Source organism: Trichosurus vulpecula, chromosome X (assembly GCF_011100635.1).
Source record: "Trichosurus vulpecula isolate mTriVul1 chromosome X, mTriVul1.pri, whole genome shotgun sequence".
Taxonomy (NCBI): Eukaryota; Metazoa; Chordata; class Mammalia; order Diprotodontia; family Phalangeridae; genus Trichosurus; species Trichosurus vulpecula.
The window spans coordinates 9,971,638-9,993,528 of NC_050582.1; positions in this window are offsets into that span (position 1 = coordinate 9,971,638).

A 21,891-nucleotide genomic window follows, 5' to 3' on the forward strand; every position below is an offset into this window, starting at 1 on the left:
AACTTTTGTTAAGATTAAAGATCATTAAATAAACTATAACTATTTAGAAATATATTAGAAAATATTTTCTCCTGGGGCCATCTATCTCACTGACTGTTTGTCACCCATTAAACTATTCTAGTTTTTATGTATGACTCCTTGCTTTTTTCTGCTCTGAGCAGTGCCCTCTTGAAGCCAACTCAGAAATAAAAATATATTTAGATAATTTGTATCAACTTGGGAAAACTTAAGTTTCTCAAATGCCACAAGGCAATGTTTGTTTAGGAGAAATACATTAAAAATGATTGTTGTATGTTTTATAGAGGAAAGGAGACAACAAATTGTTCACACTTTGACAATTTTTTCCTAGTGGGGTGGTTGTTGGTTTCCTTTCTTCATTTGCTCTAGCAAGACATATTCAATTTTCTCTCCTGCTCCAAAAAATTTCTGCAGCGTTGTGATTAGTTGTAACATAGTGGAGTAGGTAGATGGGAAAGGAAAGCACACTTGATCATGTGACTACATTCAAGGTTGCTTTCCATTGGCTCCAGCCTGCGCAGCAGCTTGTGGGAGGAACCAAGCTGATCTCTCCATTGAGAGAGCCCTTATTTAGGATGTTTGGGAAATGGTTTAAACTTTACTACTGAATATGAATCACCTGTAAGCATGACTAAAATGACACTTTGGGGAAGAAATTGAGCATTTGAAACTAAGATGAATGGATTGCATTGTCTCCACATGTTTAATTCAGTGTCATTTATGTATATTTTGTATAGTAACCCACATCTGATATCAAGTATGGTCCTGAGGAAATGTGGCCTTTGAGCTTTCATGGCCTGAGTCAGAGACATGAATAGGGGATGTAGTGTGTTTTATTTAACATAGATGTCTCCAGGCAAAACCTCTAGTAAATGAAGGCATTAGAGGCCTGTTATTCCAGAGGCCCTGTCTAGTGTTCTGTTGGCATTTACAACATCCAACAGGGTAGGGTACGCAGAGACCCTCAATGTCTTGCTCTTTAAGGGAACCAGGCTGCCCAGATGTGCACCATTGGCATCTGCTTCTGAACAAGAATAGAGCAGACAAAGCATGTACCCATTTTGCAGCTGGATTTCACACAAGCCACCACCTAGACACAAATCTCAGGGTGGTAGAGGGAGGTTTTTCCAGCTGACTTGCAAGGGTGGGCTTTGCATGTATCCACAAGTCACATAGAGAGCCATTGAAGTCTCTTGCCAGGGTATATATAAACTGCATTCAGGCCTTTGGAGGTAGGGCAGAAGGAACTTTGAAAATGTGGCTTCACGTTATTTGTAGTAGTAGGAAGAAAAAAAGTGTGCAAAAAGCAGTACTCTCTTGTCTGTTTGCACAGCACATGGATCTTTTGTGAAAGGAAGAGTAAATTCTCAACACCAAGTATTTTCTCTGTTTGGTAGATTCCCTTTCTTCATTTACTCCAACAAGGAAGATTCAATTTTCTCTCCCACTAATATATCATATGTATGTATATATGTGTGTATATAGATATATATAGATATATACACACACACACACACACACAACTGTTGTGATTACTTGAAACATAATAGGCAGTTAGATTGCAAAGGAATCAGAAACCTCTTTTTCCTCCACCAGATACATGCGTGTGCACACACACACACACACACACACACACACACCCCCACAGTGTCACTAACAAGTTTCTGCAGAAGCCCAGGTTGGGTGGGCCATGTTCCAGTTAGGTATCAGATTTCCATCTAGAACAATCTTTAGGTTTTTTCCAACGGACTCATTTTACAGATAAAGGAAGTGAAGCTCCATAACATGGTGACTTGCCCATGAATGAGAGAGCCTACATTTGAATCTGGGTCCTTGGACTCGGAATCCAACCCTCCCTTCAGTGCACTATATGACTACTTGCTATGCCACTAGTACGTTGGCATGGTTGAGGACTGCCTGATGTTGCCAGAGGAAAGGCTTCTCCATGCAGCAAGTACCACTACAGACAAATAAGGAGCTCTTTGAGGTGGGTAATCTTTACTTGTATGGGGCTTCACCCCTTTTTGGCGGGGAAAGCTTCCATGCATTTTCACACTGGATATTTTGCTCATACCTAATACGCTGTGGTTCAAGTTTCTCCAACGGTATTAACAGCCAAATAATGTCTACCTGGCAAGACCCAGGTAATCTTTATACTTGTAAAGGAAATAGAATCTTACAAAATGGGAAAATATATAAATGTGTTTCTTTTAACTCAAGCATCATGGATCACTGAAAACATTTCTTGTAGTCCCCAGAGGTTCTGCAAGTTATCTACAATCATCTGGCTTTGTGGAACAGATGTGCTCCTGAAAAATTGTGTGCAAATTAATTTTTTTGGCAATTGAATCCAGTTTAAATGCATTATGGGAGCCTGGTATTTAAAGTAACATTTTACTATGATCCTTTGTTCTATGATACAATGAATTATTTTGTAGTGTAGATAATCACTCCTTAATTTATCTGTTTTATGAATGAAAATGTTTATTGCTCAGATTTTCTGTAAGCAATGTCCCTGTACTGTGACTGCAAAGAAAGGAGATCATAGTCTATAGTTTTGCTAACCTATAGAAGTCACTTTGCCAACATGGGGAAAAGAGCCCTGTGTAAAATGAAGGAATCTATTCCACGTGCAAGCGTAGGTTTTGAAACAAACATGCCACAGATTCCCACAGTTGAAGAAGTGTCAGTAAGAAGTAAAGCAAAAAAAATGTGCTGAGATGGAGGATTCATTATGTAATCTAAAGAGCACTTGCCTAGGAGTGAGGCTTCATGAGGTCTGAGTTAGACCAGAGCAGTGGGGCCTTGGATGATGTAGGCTGGAGCTGTAGCTAGCAAGCACCATTTGGGGCTTTCCCTCAGGATGCTGAAATCTGGGGATGGGGCAGAAGGGAGCTGCCCTGACTAAGCCATTGGTATCAAGGGGAAACATGCTATACCAGGCAGTATGAAGCCACAGGAGGGCCATGAGGCCCATGTGGGGCCGAATCACACCACTTTACTGAGGTAGATTGTCTGAATCCTGCTCAATCTTGGCATTGGCAAAAATGGTAGCATCTCAGAGTCTCCATACCACCCATATTCTTACCTGAAATGTTCTCCAGCTGCCAGAATTCTCAGTTTACAGCTTTAGTGTAGACAACTGGTGCACAAGGGAACAGTGAGCTGAAAACTACATGCTCCTGTCATCTCCTGACTATTATCATTCCACTCAGTTATCTCCCTGTTGCCAGGGAAAAAGTTTTGTACTTAAAAGGAAAAAAGGTGGGGCAAACACCAAAGATACAGAGAACCAATTTATGTTCCCTGTTTTAGTCAAACAAGTTAAAATGAACTGTCCTCTTGTAGGCCTGCCTGAGAAACACATTTCCAGATTTATCAGATTTACCAAATGAATTCTGTTCATTTGGAAATGATTATGCCGTGCAGTATAACTGCCTTTGGAGTCAGAGAGCCTGACCTGGGTGTTTGGGAGCAAGGTCCCATCCCTGGGCCAGAATTGGCTCATCTATAAAATGAGAAGAGCCTCCAAGATTCCTTCTGGCTCCAGTTCTAGGAGCCGAGATTCCTATGATTATTAATTATCAAGACTCCATGGAAACAGAGCAGGAAGAATCTATAATTAGAGGAAATAGCATTCCCCTCCACCCCTACCATCCCTATGCAGAAGTGATCTCTCCTTCCTCTGAAGTCCTCCAACACTATTTTAGCCCAAGTGACAAACTGATCAGTGCTCAGGTTTGAATTAGGAGCTACAGGAAATGACTACGTGAGCTATTTAGAGTTAGGTTCGAAGAAAGAGACACAAGAGTAGGTGTCATCCAGCAGTCCCTTGTGCTTGTGTCTGAAACAATACAGCCTGAATTGACAGCCTTGTCATCTCCATGGCACTCTGGACCCCAGATTTCTGATGACTGGGGACATGGTTGGTTCCATCTGCAAACAAATGGGAATGTATGGGCACCTTTTAAGACCAAGTACCCAATGCAGTGTGTGACTTGAGTCCCTGGGGGCAGAAGGAGAGATGAATGGCAGAATCCTGGTGTTGGTGAGCTTCTGACTTCCCCAGAGATGGTTTTGTGCAAAGCTCCCAGAAAGAAGGAAGAAAGCAAATGGAGGGGCAGAACTCACCTCAAGTCAGGGCAGGCTCTGCCAGAGCAGAGAGAGGTGAATGCCTGGGCAGGGAAACAAAGCAAAGCTTAGGCTTGAGCACATGCCTCTCATCCAGGTAGTAAATATAACTAGCCCAGGGATTGTGCCACTCATCTGCACCATTATTTCTACTCTCCCTTATACCGTAGCTAGCTGGGGATACGTCTTATCTCCCCTACTACCATTAGATTGTAAGGTACAATTACATGGGCCTTACAATTGCATGGGCCTCCTCATTGGTCTCTTCTTACTCCAACTCAGCCTCCTCAAAACTGCCAAAGTGAGTTTCTTAAAATGCAGGTCTGACTCAAATACCCTGAACTCAGTAAGCTCCATCAACTCTCCATTACCCCTAAGATAAAACAGAAACTTTTCTGTTGAACTTTTAAAGCCCTCTGTTCCCTGGCCCCAATCCAGAGTTTTCACCTTGTTGTATATTGCTCTCCCGTTGAGCCAAATTTGCTTTCTTGCTTTTCTTCCAACCCTGTCCCTTCTCCCACCTTCATGCCATTGTACCAGCTGTTCCCCTTTGCCTAAAATGTACTTCTACCCCACCTCATCCTATTCAAACACCTCAGTTCCTTCAAAATCCTTTTTCTAGCAACCCCTTCTACAATCTTTCCTGATCCCTGCCTCCAACTGCTAGGTCCCTCCACTGTACTTCATATTTATTTTGTTTATGCTTGTTTATTTCCAGATTGTTTCATCTGATAAAATGTAAGCTCTTGGAGGGCAGGGATTGTGTGTTTCTGTCTTTATATCTCCAGCACCTGGCACATAGTAGACACTTAATATATATCTGTTCAGTATTTATTTTATTTAGGGTTAGGGTTAGAGCTTGATTTGTATCTTTTTTTCTAATTAAAGGGCCCATCTTTTGACTGACTTCTTAAAGAGGCCTATTCACTGATGGGCATTATCTCACTCAAAGTGAGAACCTGAAAAGGCCTTAGTCTAAAAGGGCCAGGGTCTCTCAGTGCATCCTGGACCATCTCCAGGCATCCTGGTGAATATCAGGCCACTGGACCCAGATGGCTCTGGAGGAGAAAGGGAGGCTGGTGACCTTGCACAACCCTCCCTCAAATCAAAGTCAACTGCAAGTCATGTCATCATTTACCTGATGTCCTGGTCCTCTTCAAGAAAGCACAAACACAACCAACAACAATATCTGTTTGTTGATTGGTGGATAATAAAGACTTGGAGGAAGTGCTATGCATTATGATTCCAGGTGTTTTTAGAGTTTTAGACAGACCTAGTATTTTGACATCTTTATTTATAAATGTAAAAACTCAGTTCCCAAGCAAGTTGCTTGAAACTACCCCCAGAAAAGTGCCAGTGTGATTGAGAGGCTCTTAAGGATTTAGAGCTGGAAAGGATCTGAAAGATCGTTTAGTTCAACTGGCTCCTTTTATATAAAAAAGCAACCCAGGCCCACAGATGTTCAATGACCTGCCCAAGGTTACGCAGTGCAGATGTTGGGGAAATCGTGGCATACCCTGGGGATTTCTGAGCTATGGGAGCACTATGCATAACTCTCGGACACATGCCAAACCTGTCATTTTCCAAATCAATTCCCTACCTTACAACCCAGAACAAATCTAAGAGCTCTGGGTTGTTCTTGGGGGTTTGTGTGGACTGGACTGGTTCAAGTTATATGGTCTAGGCAAGAGTAAACTTGGAAGAGCAGCTAGGTGGTGCAGTGAGTAGAGCACCAGCCCTGGAGTCAGGAGGACTGAGTTCAAATCTGCTCTCAGATACTTGACACACTTACTAGCTGTGTGACCTTTGGCAAGTCACTTAACCCCAATTGCCTTGGCTTCCCCCCTCCAAAAAAGCATTTAAAAAAAGAGTAAACTTGGATAATTCATTCTAGTCATGGGCTGACTTTTTAACCTGTGAAAATCCTGTATATTTTCCCAAGTGGGTCTGAATTCCTAGCTTTACATCAAGCTTTATTACATTGTGAAAATATCACTCTGGATTTGTCAGAGGAAGAACTAGATTCAAATCTCAGTTCTATTAGTTACTCCCTGTTAATGTTGGTAAATCACTTTATCATTCTAGGGCTCAGTTTCACCCACATGTAAAATGAGTGAGGTCCATTGGGTTCTAAATTTCCTCTCCATCTCTTACGAAGCCTACAAATTCAGAAGCCCAGGAACCATCCTAGAATTTTGGACTGGCATTTTCAAAGTAGAAAAACATCAAAGTCCCCGAAGATGAAAAATGGAAGACAAGGTGCTTTATTTCCGGTATATAAATAGGTAGGAGCTGAAGCTTGCATTTTGACAATCCAGTCAACTGGTGAACCCTCTAGTGGGTGGGGCAAGGGCCTAAATGTCACCTTCATGGTTCAAGCGTTTCCTAGATGTTTCAGTATTTCTGACAAGGCTCAGCACCTTCATTCTCTGGGTAGCAGAGACTTGTTAGCCAGACCCCCAGCTAGAAACTGGTCTCCCACTTGCGTGTTCCTGCCATGTTGCCTTAGTAAGGTCAGCAGTTTTGACAGGATATGTATTTTTCACTCTGCTGTATACAGATTCACAAAGCACCGTGTCTGACCATGGACAGAAGTCTCCTATGTTGTTCAGATTTTGACAGGTGAACCTTTCGGAACAGGCAGTTGCTGCAGGCCCAGACTGGTTCATGGTCCATATTGTCACCAGCCTCTGAGTGAAAGCAGCCTAAGTAAGAGCAGGGCAAAATTATGGGTGCCATATTTTTTTAAAAAATAAATCATCCATACATGGAATGTATTTCCAAATCTGTCATCCCAAATGAAAATTTGCTGAAAAGCCTCCAAAAGAAAAGATTGTCTAAATGTATAAAAGACTACTTTGTTTCTTCAATTCCTCATCTCTCCATCCAAATGTGACTTGATTTTTTTAAATGCAATTGTTGATTGTCCATATTCTCATGATGCAGCCTTGGAGGCAGTATTTTGTTTGCCATCCCCCTGCCTGATGGTCCTCTGTTGTACTATATTAAATGATGTCCTCTGTCATCCAGGGTTGAGCTGCACTCTCTCTCTCTCTCTCTCTCTCTCTCTCTCTCTCTCTCTCTCTCTCTCTGCCACTATACCCAACTGGGGAAGAATATCTCTTCCATGTCATACTTACCCACCCAACTGAATTTTCTCCAGTGTGAAAATTCCTTTTCTAGGCTCTCTATATTCCCTCTTCCTCTATTACTACTCATTCATTGGGTTGATTCATCCCATTTTTTTTGTTTTACTTCCCAAGGATATTTTCCATGCTTACTGTGCTACAGGTTTCCTATGACTATTGTATCGAAGAAGACAGATAACTTGTCTGGAGTTATAAGAGTAGTCAGAGCTGACCCTGACTTCCTAGCAAACCACTATCACATAGTTACACATTGGAGCAGTGGCCTGGGAAGCTGCCTTTTCCTTTCTCCTTTGTATATAAAACTTTTTTGGTCTAGCACCCTCTTTCTTCCCCATTGTGCCTAGCATAGAGTCGACACTTAAGTGCTTGTTGATTGATTGTCCACCATAATTCCAAAGGGGTCTTTTAGAGGGCAATAACCTAAGGCAATAGAGGTCACATCTACCACGCCCACTTTCTGGTCTTAGACCCAACTGGCATCTCTTGGGAGTCAATGTTGGATTTAGAGTCAGAGTCACCTTGAAGTAGTCACTTCACCTCTCTGGACCTCAATTTCCTCATTTGAGAATGGGCTGGTGGATTAGATAGTCTTCCAGTTCTAAATCAATGATCCTCTCTTTTAGGCACTTTGTTGCTGGGACTTGGGTACTATTGTGGCTGAAAAGAAGGCTCCTAGTCTGATTATCTTCTGTGGCATTTTCAGATTGCATTAGAAGTAGCACTTTCCTGAAGGTACTGTTAGTCACACAGATTATCCCCCCACCCCCTCCTTGTGCAGCAGAGTTGGACATTTACTATTGAAAATTAATATAAACACATCGGAACTAGAATGGGCTGTTTCAGGACTCTCATTGGCTGTATGGATTGGGAACAGATCAGATGAGATAGAATGAGATCTCTTCCAACTCTGAGACTCCGATAATTTAAAATATCTTTGAGGAGAATATAGGAAAAAGGAATTATCTTTCAAGACATTTGTTCAAAACTCTTTCAGGTTGGTGATGACAAACGTCAATAAAATAACAAAAAATCCACATTGCCCAGTGAAGCAACCCTTTCCTATTATTCTTGGTAAGATTCAAATAGGATTTTTTTGAACCTCTAATCAATAGTCTCATGATCTGTCCTCTGAACAACTCTTTAAGTGACCTGTCTAGGTCCAGATTTCAGTGCATGTACAGTAGCACACAAGGCAAAGATTCCCCACATATCGTGAGTAACCACTAGGAGTGGATGTGAGGCTAGGAACCCTTTGGTTCCAAGTAATGCCAGGGAGCCAGCTGCAGCCTCACAAGCACCAGTCCATCAGGGCCCCCCAGGCCAGGCTTTTTGCTAGGCAGCCTCATGCAGCAGAGCTGCCAGCCTGGAGCCACCCTTAGGCTAAAACCAGCTGCTTTCTCCTCACGGAGAGGAGGCTTTTCTCAACTCAACCGTTTCTTTGCCCCTCACCCAGGGCCCACAAGGGAAATAAATCCACTATTTGCATAATCTTCAACGTGTCCCTGAGAAGTTGCTTAGGCTCTCTCTCACTCTATTTGGCTCTAGCCCCAACGCTTAGCGTGTACCAAGGGGAAAAACATCTCTTGTCCTTTGAAGAGTTTTGGTTCCCTTGTCACCCCCCTCTCCATGCATGTAGTAAACAAACTGTTGGGGTTGTTAGCCACCAAGTTTTGATAATAACAGTTTTAGGTAGCAAAGAAACAGAAAGTAGGTAATCAGAGAATAAAACCTGAAGATGAAGGGATAAATTGGCTTTTCTCCTCTCCATTTATCCTCCTTTAAATTAGAAGGGGGAAAGTAGGAGGTGAACAATTGACTGAAGGAATAGGATGGAGAAGAAGGATGCATTTACCCAGTTTGGTGTTCTCCACCAGCCCCACAAGCTCCCAGTCACCTCCTTGCTTCTCTTGGCTCACGCCTGTCCACCACCTTGCCACACTTGGTTTGTACTCTCCTCTCTTCTGCACCTTTTCCCTGCCCCCCCACAGTGCTTCAGCTCAGGTGATAGACCTTGGCCTTTGCTCAATTTACATGCAGATAATTCAGTAAGTAGTCTTGGATGGGGCTCCTCCCTCTGGACCTCCAGCTCCACCAGCTTCTTTGTTGGCCACTCTTTTGGTTTCTTATCAGAAGTCTGCGCAAGGTCAAGATTCAAACCATGGCAACCTAGGGAACTTAAATAATATCTTCTTGGCCAACAAGTGGGTGTTGGACCATCAGATTTCCATAGTAATGAATCTGGGGCAGGGCAAGCCAGAGTTATCCCCCCTCCCATTTGTCAGCCTTTCCCCCCAATTTTGGAATTTTATTTAACTTATTAATTCCTTTTTCTTTCTTCCTTTTATTATCTATGACAGATTTCTAAAGATGATAACATATGCCATCTATATACTTAAGATGAGTATAATCAGAGCTCATACTTAAAGACATAAATGGATTGCAATGGGAGTCAGAATTTTTTACCCCATTTTCTGCATGATTATAGTTTTTGAAAGTTATATTCCCTTTGTTTTGGATTCTATAAGTATTCTATCTTCTTATAGTATTCTAGAAGTTAGAAACCCAAAGGCTGAGGAATAAGGCACTTACTGTCCATTGTAGTCCCAGTAGCAGGAAAGATCTCAACCTAGCCTAACAATGGAGAAGGACCAGTCAATCCTCTGCCTTCAGACTCAGAGATTTTTGAGGACATTGGCATTCATCAGTCCAACCCATTAACCAGTAATTTACTCCAAATCCTCCTGAAAGTGGAAACCTACCCTTGTCTCATCTGTTCTCTAATGTCACAGGGAATTTTCCATGACTTATTGCTAGTCCTTTGTGAACATCCTCACAGATCATCACCTGTAGGACTTTAACAGCTTCGGATCATGAAGTTCTTTTGTGCTGATGAGGTCATCTATAAGCCCAGATTCATCTTCCTTAATTATGTTCTTCTGTCATATTTGGTGTTCAAACACTGGTTTACCAAAAGCTATATTTATGCATTTTTCTTCATTAAATGAGCCTTACTCTGTCTTCAAGGATTATATTTTTCCCACCAGTTATTTTCAAAAGCATTAGAGTATTAGAAGAGTGGCAGTGTGGTCTCTTGAGCACAGTAGTATCCTGGGAGATGTTCCCATTAAGAGCGGCAATATGGCTGATTTCAACTGTCAGAGGGAGAGGAACAATTTCCTAAGTCATATATCACAGATGGTTTGGAGGGTCTCAGAAGAAAGCCAATGTCTTCACTTAGGATAAAGCATCAGGAGATGCTAACTAGTTACTTCTGTTACTGGCTAATTGAAACAGTTGTTCCACATCAGTTATCTGATGCTTCACTGATGGTGATGAAGCTAATTATAACTGACAATTATACTCCACTTTAAGGATTGCAAAGCACTTTGCATATATTATCTCATTTGGTCCTCACGACAACTTTGTGAGGTTGGTAATATTATTATTCACATTTTCCAGATCAGAAAGCTGAGGCCAAGAGAGTTAAAGTGATTTGCATGTCGTGAGTGTATTTGCTGGGATTCCGACCCTGTTTTTCCTGACTGCCAGTCAGGGCTTTGTTGACTATGCCAAGCTCAGTGTGTTCTAGTGTATTAGCTTCCAGTGTATTTTTTTTACAAAGAAGGAAGAGAAACCATCAATACACTGTGATAATTTAGTATGTTTATTGGTCTTATTTCATATGTTAAACTTGCCTCTTTTCAGTAATCAAACTATGATAGCATACTTACACTAGCAAACTTAAAAAACCAGCATGTTATTGTCTTCTGCAGAATACACCAAGATTGGCAAAGCATTCCACAAAAGTTTAATCCTGAAAAAACAACAAGGCAGTTGTTGGCTCATTGGGTAGGAGTTGGTTTGTATGTACACATGACAGGCATTCATTTAAATATACATTTAGACAAAGATTTCTCGAGCACCTGCTATGTGGGAAGTGTTCTATCAAGTATTGTAAGAAGGCTGTAAAGGATACTATTGCAATGGCCTCATGACTTGGCATTTATGGCCCTCCATATCAATATTTTCAGCCTCACACTCATTCTACATATACCAGATACTCCAGTCAAAGTACACTACTCTTAATACCCTAAACATACCACTTTCTCTTTTATTTTATTTTTATTCTGAGAGTAAATAACCAAAAAAACAGTGCTTGCATGTCTATAACAGAACACAAAAAGACGATTGTATATGAATCTGCTGACCTCCATATCATACCACTTGTTTTTTAAGTATATAATACATTTAATTAAGTGCCTTACTTTCAAAACTGTCATGCTTATCTGTGCTTCCTTCTGAACTTCCTTCTGTTGTAACAGTTGACTATAGTTAAGCAAAACAAATCTATATAGTGACCATGTCCAAAAATGGCTATCTTTTTCTGAACCTTGAGTTTATCACCTCTGTTAAGGCCTCATTTCTAAAATATACAGGGAACTGAGCCAAACATATAGGAATACAAGTCATTCGCCAATTGAGAAATGGTCAAAGGATATGAACAGGCAGTTTTCAGAGGACGAAATTAAGGATATCTATAGGCATATGAAAAAATGCTTGAAATCACTACTGATTAGGGAAATGCAAATCAAAACAACGCTTAGATACCATATCTCTCCTGTCAGATTGGTCAAAGTAACAAAACAGGAAAATAATAAATGCTGGAGAGGATGTGGGAAAATTGGAACATTGTTACATTGCTGGTGGAGTTGTGAATTGATCCAGCCATTTTGGAGAGCAATTTGAAACTATGCCCAAAGGGCTATAAAAATGTTCATACCCTTTGACCCAGCAATACCACTTCTAGGGTTGTATCCCAAAGATATCACACAAGTGGGAAAAGGACCCATATGTACAAAAATATTTATAGCAGCTCTTTTTGTAGTAGCTAAGAACTGGAAATCAAAGGCATGCCCGTCAATTGGGGAATGGCTGAACAAGCTTTGCTATATGAATGTAATGGAATACTATTGTGCTATAAGAAATGGGAATGATACGGACTTCATAACAACCCGGAAAAACCTACACGACATAATGCTGAGTGAGCGGAGCAGAGCCAGGAGAACATTATACACAACCACAGATACATGGATTCTGTGAGGACTAACCCTGACAGACTTTGCTCTTCTCAGCAACACAAGGTGCGAAGACAACTCCAAAGGACTCACGATGGAGAATGCTATCTACATCCAGAGAAAGAACTATGAAGTATGAATGCAGATTGAGGCACACTTCATGCTCGCCTTTTTCCCCCTTTTTTTCTCTTTTGTTTTTGTTTTTGGGTTGTTTTTTTTTTTTTTTGGTTCTGTTTCTTCTTTCTCATGATTCATTCCATTGGTTATAATTCTCCACAACTTGACTAGTATGTAAGTTAATTCAATGCGAAGTTACACGTGGAAGTTATATGGGATTCCATGCCATCTTTGGGAGGGAGGGGGGAAGGAGCGAAGAAAATCTGGAGCTCAACATTATATAGAACCGAGTGTTGTAAACTAAAAATAAAATAATAATAATAAAAAGAAAAGAAAAAAAAAGAAGAGGGTGAACGTCTCCACCAAAGGCCCACTGGAGATGTGGTTGGTTATTACTTTGATCAGAACTCCTAAGTACATCAAAGGTTTTTATTAATATTGTGGTTCTTGTAAACGTTGTTCTACTGGTTCTGCTCACTTCACTGTGCATCAGCCCTATTTCCCAGGTTTCTCAGAAATTGTCTTTCCTCTTATTTCTTACTGTATAATAACATGCCATCATGTTGACATGGCCCAGTTTGTTCAAACATTCCCCTTAGACTCTCATTCTTCCTGTGCTATCTTTCTAATTTTAATCACCCTTTAAGGATCAGGAATTTAATTTTGCTTCCCTGGTATTATCCTCCCTCTTAAGCTTCCCACTTCCAGTGCTCACTTCTTTCCCTGTGGAGTCTAATGTATTTCTACACCAAATTATTCCAAATTATTCCTATGAGTGTATTCAGTTTTCATTTGTCTGTTTCAGATAAGAGTGAGGTTCTTATGTTGCCCATTCCCCACAAATGTTCTTCCCTCTTTGGATACTCTTCATCTCATGTAAGTTCTACTCCTTTCTTCCTCTCTTCTACACTAGCTTACACCTTTTATCCTCCCTTTCCTTTCATGTCTTCAAACCCTCAGAACAGAAGCAGTCCACCCTCCCCCCAACCCCTGGAAAGCCCCTCTACTCTTTCTTATCTAACTCCTTAAATACACTTTGAAGATATTAAGGTTCTTTTTAAAAATTTATTTAGTGTTTTATGTTTTCCCATTTATATGTGAAAACAATTTTTAACATTCATTTTTTTCTTCAGTATTTTTTTGGGAATCCTTTACCAAGTCATTCACTTGTTTTTCGTGGTTTTCCCACATCACTCTCATTTTTCTTCCCAGTTTTTCTTCTATTTCTCTAACTTGCTTTTCCAAAACCTTTGTGAGCTCTTCCATGGCCTGAGAACAATTCATGTTTTTCTTGGAGGCCTTTGATGTAGACTCTTTGACTTTGTTGACTTCTTCTGGCTGTATCTTTTGGTCTTCTTTGTCACCAAAGAAAGATTCCAAAGTCTGAGTCTGAATCTGAGACCATTTTTGCTGCCTGTTCATGTTCCCAGCCAAGGGTCCCAACTTGACCCTTGAGTTTTTCATCATGGTATGACAGCTTGCAGAGTATAGAGTACTTTGTCCCAAGCTTGAAGGGCTGTGCTGTTGTTTTCAGAGCTTTTTCTACACAGCAAGCTCTGCCACGCCAGTGCTCCTCCTTCCCCAAGAACCACCAGCCTGGACTGCAACTCAGATCTGAGCTGAGCAGGCTCTGCACTCCCTCTCTGATATGCCACTTAATTCCTCCCACCAGGTGGGCCTGGGGCCAGAAGCAACTGCAGCTGTGTAGTTCTGTACCTGCACCCCTGGGGCAGTGGCCAAACCGCGAACTTTCACTCTGTCCCTGCAGTTTTTTTTCCCACTAACCTTCTCTGTTGTCTGTGGTGTTTGTGGGTTGAGAAGTCTGGTAACTGCCACAGCTCACTGATTCAGGGCTCTAGGGCCTGTTCCACCTGGCTCCCGTGTCTGGTTGGACCAGGCACAGCCCACGCTGGGCTCTGCTCCACTCCCAGCTCTGGGCCATAGACCTTACCCAGAGACCATCCAGGCTGTCCTGGGCTAGAGCCCTGCTTCCCTCTGCTATTGCATGGGTTCTGCAGTTCTAGAATTTGTTGTTTCTTTTTCTTCTCTTATTGCCACAGCTAATGTTTCTAGTACAAAATTGAATAATAGGGGTGATAATGGACATCCTTGTTTCACCCCTGATCTTATTGGGAATGCACCTAGTTTATCCCCATTACAAATAATGCTTGTCGATGGTTTTAGGTAGATGCTATTTATAATTTTGAGGAAGGTTCCACTTATTCCTATGCTTTCTAGTGTTTTTAATAGGAATGGGTGTTGTACTTTGTCAAAGGCTTTTTCTGCGTCTATTGAGATGATCATATGGTTTTTGCTAGTTTTGTTGTTGATATGGTCAATTATGCTAATAGTTTTCCTAATATTGAACCAGCCTTGCATTCCTGGAATAAATCCTACCTGGTCATAGTGTATTATTCTCGTGATGAGTTGCTGCAATCTTTTTGCTAATATTTTATTTAAAATTTTTGCATCAATATTCATTAGAGAAATTGGTCTATAACTTTCTTTCTCTGTTTTGACTCTACCTGGTTTGGGTATTAGTACCATATTTGTGTCATAAAAAGAATTTGGTAGGACTCCTTCTTCACCTATTTTCCCAAATAGTCTACAAAGTATTGGAATTAGTTGTTCTTTAAATGTTTGATAGAATTCACATGTAAAATCATCTGGCCTTGGAGATTTTTTCCTAGGGAGTTCATTGATGGCATGCTCAATTTCTTTTTCTGATATGGGGTTATTAAGAAATTTCACTTCCTTTTCTGTTAGCCTGGGCAGTTTATGTTTTTGTAGATATTCATCCATATCTCTAAGGTTGTCAAATTTATGGGCATACAGTTGGGCAAAATAATTCCTAATTATTGTTTTGATTTCCTCTTCATTAGAGGTGACCTCACCCTTTTCATTTTTGATACTGGCAATTTGATTTTCTTCTTTCTTTTTTTTAAATCAAATTGGCCAAAGGTTTATCAATTTTATTGGGTTTTTTTTTCATAAAACTAGCTCTTTGTTTTATTTATTAATTCAATAGTTTTCTTGGTTTCAATTTTATTAATCTCTCCTTTGATTTTCAGTATTTCTAATTTGGTATTTATTGGGGGTTTTCAATTTGCTCTTTTTCTAGCTTTTTCAGCTGTATGCCCAGATCATTGATCTCATTTTTCCCTATTTTATTCATGTAGGCATTTAGGGATATAAAACTTCCCCTAAGAACTGCTTTTGCCACATTCCATAAGTTTTGGTATGTTGTTTCATTATTGTCATTCTCTTGAATGAAGTTATTAATTGTTTCTCTGATTTGTTCTTTGGCCCACTCATTCTTTAGAATTAAATTATTTAGTTTCCAATTAGTTTTTAGCTTATTTTTCCATGGTACTTTATTAAAAATTATTCTTATTGCATCATGATCTGAAAAGGATGCTTTGACTACTTCTGCTTTTCTGCACTGGATTGTGAGGTTTTTATGCCCTAGTACATGGTCAATTTTTGAGTATGTGCCATGTATTTTTGAGAAGAAAGTATATTCCTTTTTATCCCCATTCAGTTTTCTCCAGAGGTCTATCATATGTGCCTTTTCTAAAATTCTGTTTACCTCCTTAACTTTTTTCTTATTTATTTTGAGGTTAGATTTATCAAGTTCAGAAAGGGGGAGGTTGAGGTCTCCCAATATTATAGTTTTGCTGTCTATTTCTTCCTGTAACTCCCTTAACCTCTCCTCTAAGAATTTGTATGCCTTACCACTTGGTGCATATATGTTAAGCAATGATATTGCTTCATTGTTTATGGTGCCTTTTAGCAGGATATAATGTCCTTCCTTATCTCTTTTAATTAAATCTATCTTTACTTTTGCTTTGTCTGAGATTAGGATTGCTACACCTATTTTTTTTTTACTTTAGCTGAGGCACAATATATTTTACTCCAGCCTTTTACCTTTACCCTCTGTGTATCCCCCTGTTTCAAATGCGTTTCTTGTAAACAGCATATTGTAGGATTATGGTTTTTTAATCCATTCTGCTATCTGCTTCTGTTTTGTGAGAATGTTCATCCCCTGCACGTTCAGGGTTATGATTTCTATCTGTGTCTTTTTCTCCATCCTAATTCCCCCTGTTTATGCTTTTATTTCTCCCTTTCCCCTTCTCCTCCTCAACAAAGTTTTGCTTTTGACAGCTGCCTTCCTCAGTTAACCCTCCCTCTTTATTCCCCTCCCTTATCTTACCATTTCCCACTTGCTACGTCTCCTCTCCCTTCTGCCCACCCCCCTCCCTTTTTCCCCCCTTCCCCTCCTACTTCCCATAGGACAAGTTAGATTTCTAAACTTATCAGGGTATGTTATTCCCTTCTTGAACTAGATCAGATGACAGTAAAGCTCAAATACTGCTCTTCTCCCTCCCTTCTTTCCCTCTATTATAATATGTTTTTGTGCCACTTCGTTTGGTGTAATTTACCCTTTTCTACTACCTCCTTAATGCTTCTCTCATAGCCCTCCCTTTATATCTCTTACTTATATTTTATATCTTTACATCAGTTAATTTAATAGGCATTCACAACCTATGTATATCCCTTTCAATTGTCATAATAGCTGTACCATTCTCAAGACTGACTTATATATGTATGTGTATATATATATATATGTATGTATAAAAACATACATAAGATGATATAATCCCACATAAAGATGTAAACAACCTAACCTTATTGGTTAATAAGGTTTGTGGGGGTTTTCCCCCTGCTTACCTTTTTATGTCTCTCTTGAGTTTTATATTTGGAGATCAAATTTTCCATTGAGTTCTGGCCTTTTCATCAGGAAGGTCTGGAATTCCCTTATTTCATTGAATGTCCATCGCCTTGCCTGGAAAATTATGCTTAGTTTTGCTGGGTAGTTGATCCTTGGTTGTAGTCCCAGCTCCTTTGCCCTTCGAAATATCATATTCCAATTTCTCCTGTCTTTTAATGTGGAAGCTGAGAGATCCTGCGTGATCCTGACTGTAGTTCCACGATATTTGAATTGCTTCTTTTTGGCTGCTTGCAGTATTTTCTCCTTGAGTTTATAGCTCTGAAATTTGGCTATAATATTTCTTGGTGTTTTCAGTTTGGGATCTCTTTCAGGGGGTGATCGGTGAATTCTTTCAATGACTATTTTGCCCTCTGGTTCTAGGACCTCTGGGCAGTTGTCTTTGATAATTTCTTCGAAGATACTGTCAAGGCTCTTTTTTTCATTGTGGATTTCCGGTAGACCAATAACTCTTAAATTGTCTCTCCTGGATCTATTTTCCAGGTCAGTTGTTTTGCCAATCAGATATTTCACATTTTTTTCTATTTTTTCATTCTTTACATTTTGTTTTACTGCTTCTTGGTGCCTCATAGATTCATTAGCTTCCACTTGTTCAAATCTAATTTTTAATGAGTTAGTGTTTTCATTTTGCTTTTGAGTCTCCTTTTCTAATTGGTTGATTTTACCTCTCAGGGTGTCATTTTCTCTCTCTAGATTCTGAATCTCCGTAGCCATTTTGCCAATCTTTTTTTCCATATTTTCTTTTAGCTCCTTAATTTGGTTTTTAAAATCCTCCTTTAGCTCTTCCAGCAGTGCTTTTTGGGCTGGAGACCAGTTCATATTAGCTTTTGAGGTATCCGATGTATCTACAGCGTCATTGCTATCCTCTTCTATGTTGGTATTTTGATCCTGCCTGTCTCCATAAAAAGAATCTATCATCCCTGGTTTTTTTGTGTTCTTCTTCATGTTGGTTTGCCTTTTGCTGGCTTTGCAATGAATTTCTACCTTTGGGCCTCAGGGCTTTCTGTCCCAGCTTTCTTATTCTGGGGGTTGTGAGTCTAGAATTATAGCCTTCAGTTTCCTGAGGTGTGGGGGAGGGGTCTGTCTCTCTGGCATCTCACTCCCTGTGGGTGCTCTCCAGCACTTGCTTTTCAGCAATGGTCTCAGCTGTTTGTTGTTTGAGCTGATGTCTGGCACTTCCCCTGGGGGAGCAAGGTTACATCTGGGCTCCTGGCGTTGACCCCTGCCGACTCTGCCCCTCTGGGACTGATGAACTTCTACTATTTGACCACTGAAGCCCCACTACTTTCTGCTCAGTTCCAGCGTTCTTCTTTTTTTTCCCGAGGAATTCTCTGGGTGGGGAGGGGACAGATTAGAGCAGTTTACTTGGCCATTAAGCCTCCCAGAAGTTCAAGAAGCTGCATTTCATACGTTTGGGCTGCAAGCAGCTTTCTCCCAGCCCGCCTCCCACGTGGATTTCCCGGCCAGCCGCTTCTGCCTTGGTCTGGAGCAACTCTGCACCGAGCCCTCTCCGAGCGTACAGGTTCGTGCCTCCGGTCCTTCAGACTCTCCCGGCTCGGAAATTTGCCCCACACAGACTCCTCGGTTTCTGACTCTCTCAAATCTGCTCCAATTCACTTTTTTATGGGAATCTGACAGACCTTGTGAGAGAGCTCCGGTAAGACGCTGCCTTCATGCGGCCATCTTGGCTCCACCCCCCCCCCCCCTTCTGCATCTTGAGTTCTTTACTACTCTGTTAGGAGGTCAATAATATTCTTCACAAACAGTTTTTTGGAATTATAGTTGGTCATTGTACTGATCAGAGTCTTGTCTTCTGTGGTTTGTCTTTACAATATTGTTGTTACTGAAGACACTGTTCTCCTGGTTCTGCTGACTTCCTTCTCTATCAGTTCATCCAAGTCTTTCCACTTTTCTCTGTCACTTTAGTCCAAGGGATTTTAACTGGGAGACTGTGAACTTGTTTGCTTTTTTTTTAAATACGTTGATAACTTTATTTGAGTATAATCAGTTTCTCTTGTAATCCTATATATTTTATTTTGGGCATTTAAAACATTTTATGAAGGATCCTATAGACTTCACCAGCCTGCCCAATGGGTCCATCACACACACACACACACACACACACACACACGAACCCTAGTTTTCGTCATTCCCTATGGCACAGTATCACTGCATTACATTCACATGTCACCATTTGTTTAGCAACTCCCCAATGATTAACAGGCCCTTTGTCTCCAGGATTTTGCCACTACTGCTATAAACATTTTTGCACAAGTGGGTAATTTTCTTCTTTTCTTTATCTGTTTGGAATATAGGCCTAGTAGTAATATCACTGGGTATACAAAACTTAGTAACTCAGAGGGCATACTTCCAAATCATCATGGCTCCACCAACAGTGCATTAACATTGCTTATTTTTGCACAGTCCCTCCTACGTTTGTCATATTCCTTATTCTGGTCCATTATGCCATTCTTACAGATATGAAATGGCCTGTCAGATCGACTTTAAATTACATTCTTTAATCATTAGTGATTTCTAGCATTTTTCTTATGACTGTTGATAGCTTGGATTTCTTCATTTGAAAATTGCCTGTTCATATCCTTTGACCACTTGTCAGTTGGGGAATGGCCCTTATGAATTTGAATCAGTTCCTTATCTATCTTGGAAATGAGACTTTTATCAGATAAATTCGTTGTAGAGATTTTTTCCAAATCAACTATTTTCCTTTTATTCTTAGATTCTTCACTTTTATTTATGTAAAAACATTAATTTTACATAATCCAATTTGTCCATTTTATCTTTTGTGATTTTCTCTTTCCTTTATTTAGTCAAGAACACTTCCTCTATACATAACAGTGAAAGATATCTCCTTCTTTGCTTTTCTAATTAGTTCATGATGTGATTTTTTTAATGGAAGTATCCATTTATAGCTTATCATAGTATATGTTGTGAAATACTGCTTTAAAACTAATTGCTATGAGAATGCATTCTTATTACCCTGGAAGTTTTTTTATTGGGATGGGAGGTTCGACTACTGAGTCTTTACCCCAATATCAGGGGTCCTTGGGTTTATTAAATGTTAGGATACTCTCTTTGGTTGCTTCTATATGTTATGAACCTCATCTGTTCTAGTGATCAACCTCTCTATTTTTTAACCTGTGACAAATTGTTTTCATGATTAATGCTTTGTACCATAGTTTGATATCTGGGTATGGCTAGGCTCCTTCTCACTTTTTTCATTATGTCTCTTGAGATTCCTGATCATTTGTTCTCCTAGATGAATTTCATTTTTTCTAGCTCTAAAAAGTAATCTTTTGGTAGTTTGGCTTGATATTGATTAAGTAAATTAATTTATGTAGTATCATTAAATTTTTTTGGCCCAGGCTACCCATGAGCAATTCATATTCATTTAATTATTTAGGTCTCTCTTTATTTTTGTAAAGACTATTTTGTAGTTATAATTATATAGTTCCTATGTCTGTCTTGGTAGATAGATAACCAATTCTTTTATATATCTTTTAGTTATTTTAAATGAAATTTTTATTTTGATATCTCCCTGCTGTGCTTTGTTGGTAATACAACGAAATGCTGATGATTTTCTGGATTCATTTTATGTCCTTAAACTTTGCTGAAGGTATTGTGTCATTTCTAAAAACAAATTTGACTCTCTAGGGTTTACTAAGTGAAGTCAATGATGCCACTGAGGTCACTTGTCACATTTGCTCTTGAAGTTCAGGGAACATTTGGATGGAGGCCTTGGGTGTACATGCTGACTCCTTCTGTTGGGTTGGTTGATAGTGTATTTTTCCCAGCAGTCAAGGCCCATAGCACCTCCCTGCCCACTCACTTCACCCCCAACCTTATCTCACTCCCTTACCATATAGGTTCCTTCTCTTTAAAACAGGGGTTCTTATCCCAGGGCCTATGTACTTTTAAAAAAAAAAATCTTTGGTGACTCTTGCTCAACATAATTGAATTCATTTGTAATTGTGCATATTTTACTTTATGCATATAAAAACCCAGTTCCAAGAAGGGATCCCTGGGCTTCACCAGGCTGATGGCCAAAGGGGTCCATGCCACAAAATGACAAACTGTTAGGATGCTTTAAATGCTTAAATGCTGTTAATGCTTTATATGATGCCACCTGAGCCTCTATTCCACCATTTTCTCTTTTTTTAGAGTTGCTGTTTGGCCTTTCTTTCTTCATTATTTTATACCATAATCTCAGCTCCCACGCATTCCCCTCATTTGCATTTCCCCAGATCTCAAATGTCAAATAAACTATGTTTCAATCCATAACCAGTGAGATTTTGAATTGTTACCCTTAGTATCATTTAGCTTTCATTGTGCATCTGCCCACTGGCACCCCCATGTTTCCGCCCCCTTGGGTTCCATCACCCCTTAGAAAATGCAGCAGGCTTTTTTTTCCTGAACCATACTTCAGTCCTTTCACTATCCAGCTTCAAAACAATATCCAGGTACAACTGTGCTCATTCCATTTGCAGGTATGTCATAGTATGGTACTCACCCAGAGGTGAGTGGCATGAGTCCTCTCATCTTAGGGGCTGAGGTGTCCCTACATTCACTATACATGTGTGTTCCAGAGCTGTAA